This window comes from Cupressus sempervirens, chromosome 2 (assembly GCF_028749045.1).
Source record: "Cupressus sempervirens isolate cs-2001-9-10 chromosome 2, ASM2874904v1, whole genome shotgun sequence".
In the NCBI taxonomy this organism is placed as follows: domain Eukaryota; kingdom Viridiplantae; phylum Streptophyta; class Pinopsida; order Cupressales; family Cupressaceae; genus Cupressus; species Cupressus sempervirens.
Genome location: NC_143119.1, coordinates 188,749,470 through 188,757,409, shown reverse-complemented (window position 1 = coordinate 188,757,409; position 7,940 = coordinate 188,749,470).

Genomic DNA, 7,940 nt, shown 5'->3' with positions numbered 1-7,940 from the left:
CAACTTAGAGCATTTTAATTATAATTTTTTAAAAAAAAATTGTGTGTTTTTGCCTTGTAGTTTGGGCATGACAACCCACTAGATGATTCACTAAACAATAGGATCATGTTAAGGATATTGACCCTATTAGGAGATTATGAAGTACATATAGTATCTCGAGTCCATGTTAGGAGACTAGGCCTTGTTAGAAGCCTCAACCCTATTAGGATTTTCTTCAACCCTTTTAGGAGTTGGTAGAAGAAATACAAGTATGCAAGAAGAGCCCACTACCCTAAAATGCAATTATACATTTTAGTTCTTCACAAGAGTAGATATATATATACAATACTTTTGGTCTATTGTATTCTACACTTGCTTTGATCATACATCAGTTCACATCTCATCTACTTGAAATTAATCACAAATATCACATAGATCACATATGTCACACATTACACATATTGCACATATTGTTTACTTGTATCTCACACTCATCTTCTCAAGATAAGATCTTTACTTATACCTCACATCTTCAAATTTCACTACTTAGTTGGCCTTCATGCTTGTTATAATAACTTATTGAATAATATCCACATAGTCATCTCATCATAACTTAGTAATTATTTTGTTACCCAAACAATTCCTCAAGTTGTATAATCCAAGTCTTTTCTATGCTTTGTTCTACAATGTTAAATACCCATACTAGTATTTCAAGCATAACTTGTGGTGTACTATATGTACATACCTGTGCACTAGTACACATCATCATAACACTTTCACAGATCTTTCCTCGATTGTGCATGAGCTAACTCACTACTTAGTTGGCCTTCATGCTTGTTATAATAACTTATTGAATAATATCCACATAGTCATCTCATCATGACTTAGTAATTATTTTGTTACCAAAACAATTCCTCAAGTTGTATAATCCAAGTCTTTCCTATGCTTTGTTCTGCAATGTTAAATACCCATACTAGTATTTCAAGCATAACTTGTGGTGTACTATATGTACATACCTGTGCACTAGTACACATCATCATAACACTTTCATAGATCTTTTCTCAATTGTGCATGAGCTAACTCTCAATGAGCTGTCCATATATCACATATGTTCTCTATGCTTCTACAAACTATCTAACAATTAGACAATTTTCTATCTCTAAATGCATAAATGAAATGTTGAATTCATGTTTCCATAAATTAAAACTCTTAGAACATCTATCTAACTATATTGCATAGCAATATTTGGGAATATTGGCTAACTCCCAAAATGATGTCATACATAACAAAAATAAATAAAAGTATCTAAATAAGCATGCCTTCAAAACATAACAATTTTATTCATGTTTTGATGGATCCTTACATTCCTTATCTCTCCTTTACATTTATACATAAGTACATAAGTGTACTCCCCCTTAGATATACAATAAATACAATTTTCCTTCTACATTATACTCCCACTTTGACATCAATGGAAAAGGTTTCAAAATCTGTATCCTCAAAAGTTAGGTAGCTTATTGCTGATCACCTTGTTAACCTAGAAAAGAAATCTGCATAAACATGTTTTAGCCCATCCGCTTCCTTCTTTTGATTTTCCTTCACTGAGTCAAAAATATTGATTAGTGTGCATAATGCATAATATGCCACTTCCACTACGCTCAAGTTAGTATAAGAAAACTTGTCATAAGAAGTCTTTACTGCAAGGCATTCCTCTAGTTGCCTCTACAAAGTACTTATCTTAGGTGACAAAATTTCTCTAAGACTAGAGAATTTCCTTGCTTCCTTCTCCTTGTCAGCTTCCAAGCCTCTGATCACACTATGGATTTTCTCCACTTCTTTTTTTGCAATCTTCCATACTAGTTTGTAGAAGTAGTAAATTCATAGTGAGTGATTCAAGTTCACTAATTTTACCCTTTATTTGACTCTCAAATTTAGTTAGGTATTTGTATGACAAGATCCACTGTCCATACAATCTCTTCCCTTCATCAATGTATTTTCTAAGTTCCTTGATGCTTTGATTAAGTGCCTTCAGGTTATTTCTCACATTAGTGCATACTATGTCAAAAAGTGATGCATCATGCTTTTGATGTGCTTGTGTTGAAGCTACTTAGATGCTAGAGTTGTGAAATATTCATAAAAAATGTTCACCAACTCCCTGGCCTTTACATGCAAGTCTGGATTGGCTATAGTTGTAATAACTATTTTCTACATTCTATCCAATACTTTAGTTAATGTCTTCTAGACTTTAATTTTTTTTCCTTTGAAATAACTTGCTTAGCTGGCTCATTAAACCTTTTTTTATCATCATCATCATTTAATGACACTAATATTGTTGCTTCTATGATTGGAATTGCTGTAGCAATAGGTGTAACTTCTTTCAATTCTTCCATTTTCTTCTCTTCCTCAACTTTCTTCTTTTCTTCTGCCAATATTTCTACTTCTTTTCTTTTCTTCTCTTCTTCTTCTCATTTCTTTTTCTTGCCTTCTTCTCCTTTCATTTTCTTCTCCTTCTCTTCCTTTTTATTTTCTTCCTCTAACCTTTCTTCTTCTTCTATCCTCTTTGTTTCTTTCATCTTCTCTTCTTCATCTTCATCAAAACTGGAATATGTAGTTATATTGTTGATATTGTCAACAATATTTTCTCCATATCCTATAAAATGATTCTTCTTTGCATCTATAGTTATGTGTGTACTATCCATTTGCATGGATTCAGTACCCATAACAATATGTGATGGTGGAGGTGCTTTTTGTTACTCTTTTACTTCTCTCTCATCACTGGATAGTGTGTGTAGTTCCACATACACTGGGCTATTAGGCTTTGACTATGCACTCACCTTAGGCATTGTAGTCTTGAATTTAACAATTGTCTCCTCTATCTTCTTCCTAACATCCTCATAATTGCCTCCCATCAAAAGAATTGCTCTTATTTTATTCCTAAGCAAGGGCTAAATACCTTTCAAAATTTTGTTTGAGTCCTTATAATTAACACAAAGTTTATTTATCATAATGATCCTCAAATTTAGATCTTCTTCTAATACTCTCTTCTTCCTATGAACTAGCCTATTAAATAGGTCTTCAGGTATCTTATTCTAAATATTCTCAAACTTCTTGTTTCTTAAAATCACATTCCTTACAATAGCATTTTCCAATTGCCTTCTATCCATATTACCATACAAGCTATAATACTTATTTAATTGTACAAAATTGTCATCATTAATTATTTGCATGTTTAGGTTTTCTACCTTTAGTTTCCATGCCTTCTTTCCAACTGTAGTTCTACCTTCTCATGCATCTTGCACTACTAACCTATCTCCAACTTCATCCTTTGAATTGTTATATTCAATGATGTGCATTGATTTCCTTCTCTTTCTTGGTCCACTAGTGGTCTGCTTGACTATTTTCTTTGATGATGGTGTAGGTTCTTGCTTAACCTTTACCAACCTCTCTAATTTCCTCTTTTTTTTAGGTACTTCCACCTCTAGTTGCCTCTTAGGTTGATCACTCTTTGTTCTCATAGGTTGCATTTGTGCAGTTACTACATAAGGTGCAATAGGGGCCTGCACACATGGTTGTGCTATTGTCACTCCTTCTAAAGGTCTTACAACAACAATAGGAGTTATTATTAACACTTCAGACTGTCCACTTGCTTTGATTTCCATTGCAATGCTTTTCACTTCAATGAATTCCTCTCTTGTCATGTTTGATTCCTTGAGGATAGAATCTATCACGTTTTCCACTTTTGTCTTGCTTTCCTTATTGTGTAGTTCAAAATGAACTAATCCCATTTTCTCCTCATAGGTTCCCCACATAGGGTAGTCTATGTCCTTCTCAGATGGAGTATGATCTATGAATACCCTTCTATGAGCTCAGTGCTCATCTCATATCCTATGGGTTCAATGAACTTAACCCTTGGTACCACAACTTCCATATAGGTGTTGTCTATCTCCACCATGAAGGATATCTCTTCCTTATACTTCTCTACCATTGATGGAGGTATTCTATACCTTTGCTTCATTTCAGAATAGAAACATTTCATCATTCTATTAATGTCATCATCTCTAACATTCTCCAACTTTTATTTGTAGCATTGAGTTACAATCTTCATTGCACACTTGTTGCTATCCCAATTTTTTACTCCAGGGAACTTCCTAGTAGCATAGAAAAACAAATGAGTTAGTGGGGACTTAAATATGAAAATTGCATTCTTTGTTTTCTTCACTTTGACAATGTTATCCAACAATTGCCTTCTGATAATCTTGCACACATTAACTTTTCTTCCTTGATTAGCCATCACATAGGCTACATGTAAAAATCTAGCTTGTATGGAGTTAATCCATGATCTATGGTTGAACTTGTACCCTAATATCTTTCTTAATAATTTTTATTCTTTGTCTTGAATAGAGTCTACCTTCATATCTCTTCCATCAAACCTACTATATATGTTCATGTCAACCATATTTCTTACATTCTTCTCATTAACAAGGTTAAAATCCTCATTACTTAATCATGTGACCTTATGAATTAGGCCACTGTCAATAATTATCTGCTAATTAACCTAGCCATAAAAAAACATCATGTAGCCTACTTAGAATAATCTGGGTCTAATCGTGATTATCAAACTCTGTATAAAACATATACTTCACTAAATTCAACTCGCTTAGCTACACATACTTAGATTTCAAAGATAGGTCATTGTAATACATGATTCCCAATTCTTTGTGAATATCTTCATCTCCTATGCTTTCAATCTTACAATGGATATAACCTCTAATGTCCTAAACATGAAGCACATTCTCCATAATTTGTGAAAATGTGACCAATGGGTCATCCAAAAGTGAAACAAATGGGTATTTCTTGAATACATACCATGGTCTATCACTCATATCATAGACAGTTTGACTAGCCATTTCAATTCTATTGTATTCATTAAAAAAATCTTAGCTTTAGCTTTCTAAAATACCTTAAAATCATGTTTTAGGGCTTTTGCAATTTTGTACTTCACAACCTTCTCTTCGTATGTCAATTTGTTGTCAAATCGCTCTTTAATTCACTCAAGAAATTGCACATGAACAAATAGTACACACAATCTTACTTATGATCCTTAAATCATTTCAAATCACACTATGCATTAAATGTGTATCTACCACAAATTCAAATACTGCCTCTATTTACTAGTAAGCTTATTTTCTAAATTCCAACTCACTAAGATCATATCTAGACTTGCACACTTGACCATAGCCTTTTCTTTATGTCCTTTACCTTTTGCTAACTATGCAACGTCAAATTCTCTCTCTAACATCAGTTTTGTTCAATTGATTTATTGTCTCTTTTGAAGTTGCTTAATTCAGGTAGGATGAGTTACAAACAATCTGTGACTCAATGTCTTATTAGCTGCATCAAAATACTATTCCTCCAGAACTATATAAGAGATTTCTAGATCCTTGTTGTCACAAATGCTTCTTTTAATTCATCAACATGTTCCTTAATTGCTTCCTCTTGACTAGTATCACTACCATTTTCGTTTCTTCTATCATTTCTATTGTTGTTCCTCATGTAGTTAGGATTCCTATTAAATTTCCTTTTGTCCATTCTATAATATCTCAAGGTGTGTTTAGAATTATTACATAACTAACATACAGGTGCATTTCTCCTTTGATTTGTTCCATTTTAACTTTTAGGTGCTTTGCAATTCCTTGCAATGTGTCCATGATTGTTACACTTGTAACACACAAACTTGTTCTTCTCTCCATCATTATATTTGTTCTTTGATCTTCCTCTTTCATTACCTACAAGGTTAGTATTCCTAAACATTCTACAATTTGCATTATTACCATCAGAATTAGTTTTCTTACATTCTATTGCTTTATGTCCATAACCATGACAATTATAACAATAAAAAATAGTAATGGGTTTAAAAGACTTAACTATGCAATCTCTTTTCATATGTCTAACTTCATTACATATGAAGCACCTTCCTTTGAACTTAGGTCTTACTTCCTTGGGTAGTTCATCATGCTTAGGTTTATCAACTTGTTTTGTTTCCTTCGGTTCATCATGTTTCACTGACAAATCAATTAACTCAACTTATTTTTATACATTAGTAGATGTGCTTAATTCTAGCTTACTTAGATCAGATTCCTTAGGGCATTCAATAACTAGATTTGGTTCTCTTCTAACTTCAACTTTCTTGGTTGATTTCTCTCCAATCAAATATCTAAGTTTTGTCTTATCATAAGAAGGTCTTTGGTGAAATATCTATTGATCTATCTTCTCATTATTGGAACAAAGGTTCTCTAACTCTTCCTTAGCTTGTGCCAATTCTCCTTTCACAATGATATTGTACTTTTATAATTTTGCATGCTCAATTATGATAGTATCTATTCTAAATGTAACTTGACTTAACTGGGATATAAGGTCTGCATTCTCACTTTTCAGTTTAGGTTCATTCTTGCCACCATTTTTCTTTAGACTCAACTTAAGTTCAACAATTTTTAGTTCATGGTTCAAAATCTCAATTTCTTTCTCAAGATTTTCTACTTCATCATTGTCATTGGTCTGCCAATTTGATTCCTTGCTAGATTTTAGATCATCAATCTTGTCTTTTAGTTTACCAATGAAGACTTTTACATCTTCATATCTATCTTTTAGGTTATCTCTTTCTTCTGTAAGAAGGTCAATTTTCTCAAGAGCTTCTTCAAGGTTTTTCTTCAACTATTCCATATCTTTAGGGATCTTACTCAATATGTTAAAAAATCTTCTAAGTAACTATTCTTGGATGCCAATTGTTAGAAATAGATAATACCGAGAGGGGGGTGAATCAATATTCTACAAACTTTTCCCACAATTGAATATTGTTAATTACTTCATAACTTGCATATGAATGTAAACCAAAAATTTTGAACAATAAATATAACCATACACATTAAGAACTCATAACACCATTATTTGTTAACTAGGGAAACTTTGGCCAAGGGAAAATCTTAGTGGGGATGATACCCACTAGACGATTCACTAAATAATAGGATCCTATTAATGATATTGACTTTGTTAGGAGTCTATGAAGTACATATAGTGTCTCGAGTCCTTGTTAGGAGAATAGGCCTTGTTAGAAGCCTCAACCATATTAGTAGTTGGTAGAAAAAATACAAGTATGCAAGAAGAGCACACTTTCCTAACATGAAATTATACAATCTGGTTCTTCACAAGAGTATATATACATACAATACTTTCTGTCTAATGTATTTCACACTTTCTTTGATCATATATTAGTTCACATCTCATCGAATTCACATAGATCACAAATATCACATAGATCACATATGTCACACATATTCCTTACTTGTATCTCACATTTATCTTCTCAAGATAAGATCTTTACTTATACCTCACATCTTCATATTTCATTGCTTAGTTAGCCTTCATGCTTGGCATAATAACTTATGGAATAATATCCACATAGTTGGTTCATCATGACTTAGTAATTATTTTTTACCAAAATAATTCCTCAAGTCATGTAACTTAATCTTTGCTATGCTCTGTTCTACAATGTTAAATAATTATACTACTATTTCAATCATAACTTTCACTACACCATCTATACATCCCTCTACACTAGTACATGTCATCATAGCACTGTCACTAATGTTTCCTCATCTGCGCATGAGCTAACTCTCAATGAGTCATTGATACATATCACATCTATTCTCTGTTTTGCTACAACTGTCTAACACTTAGACAATTTTCTATCTCTAAATGTATAAATAAAATGTTGAATACATGTTTCCATAAATGATAACTCTCAGAACATCTATTTACCATATTTCCAATAGAGGGTCTTTCTCTATTATGTATTTGAATTTGATCTCTTTCTTCAACATAATGGCAACACCATCTTGTAAAAATTGTTTGAATTTTTTCTCATTAATATTTATCACTAAAGTGACCTATATGGATATGATATA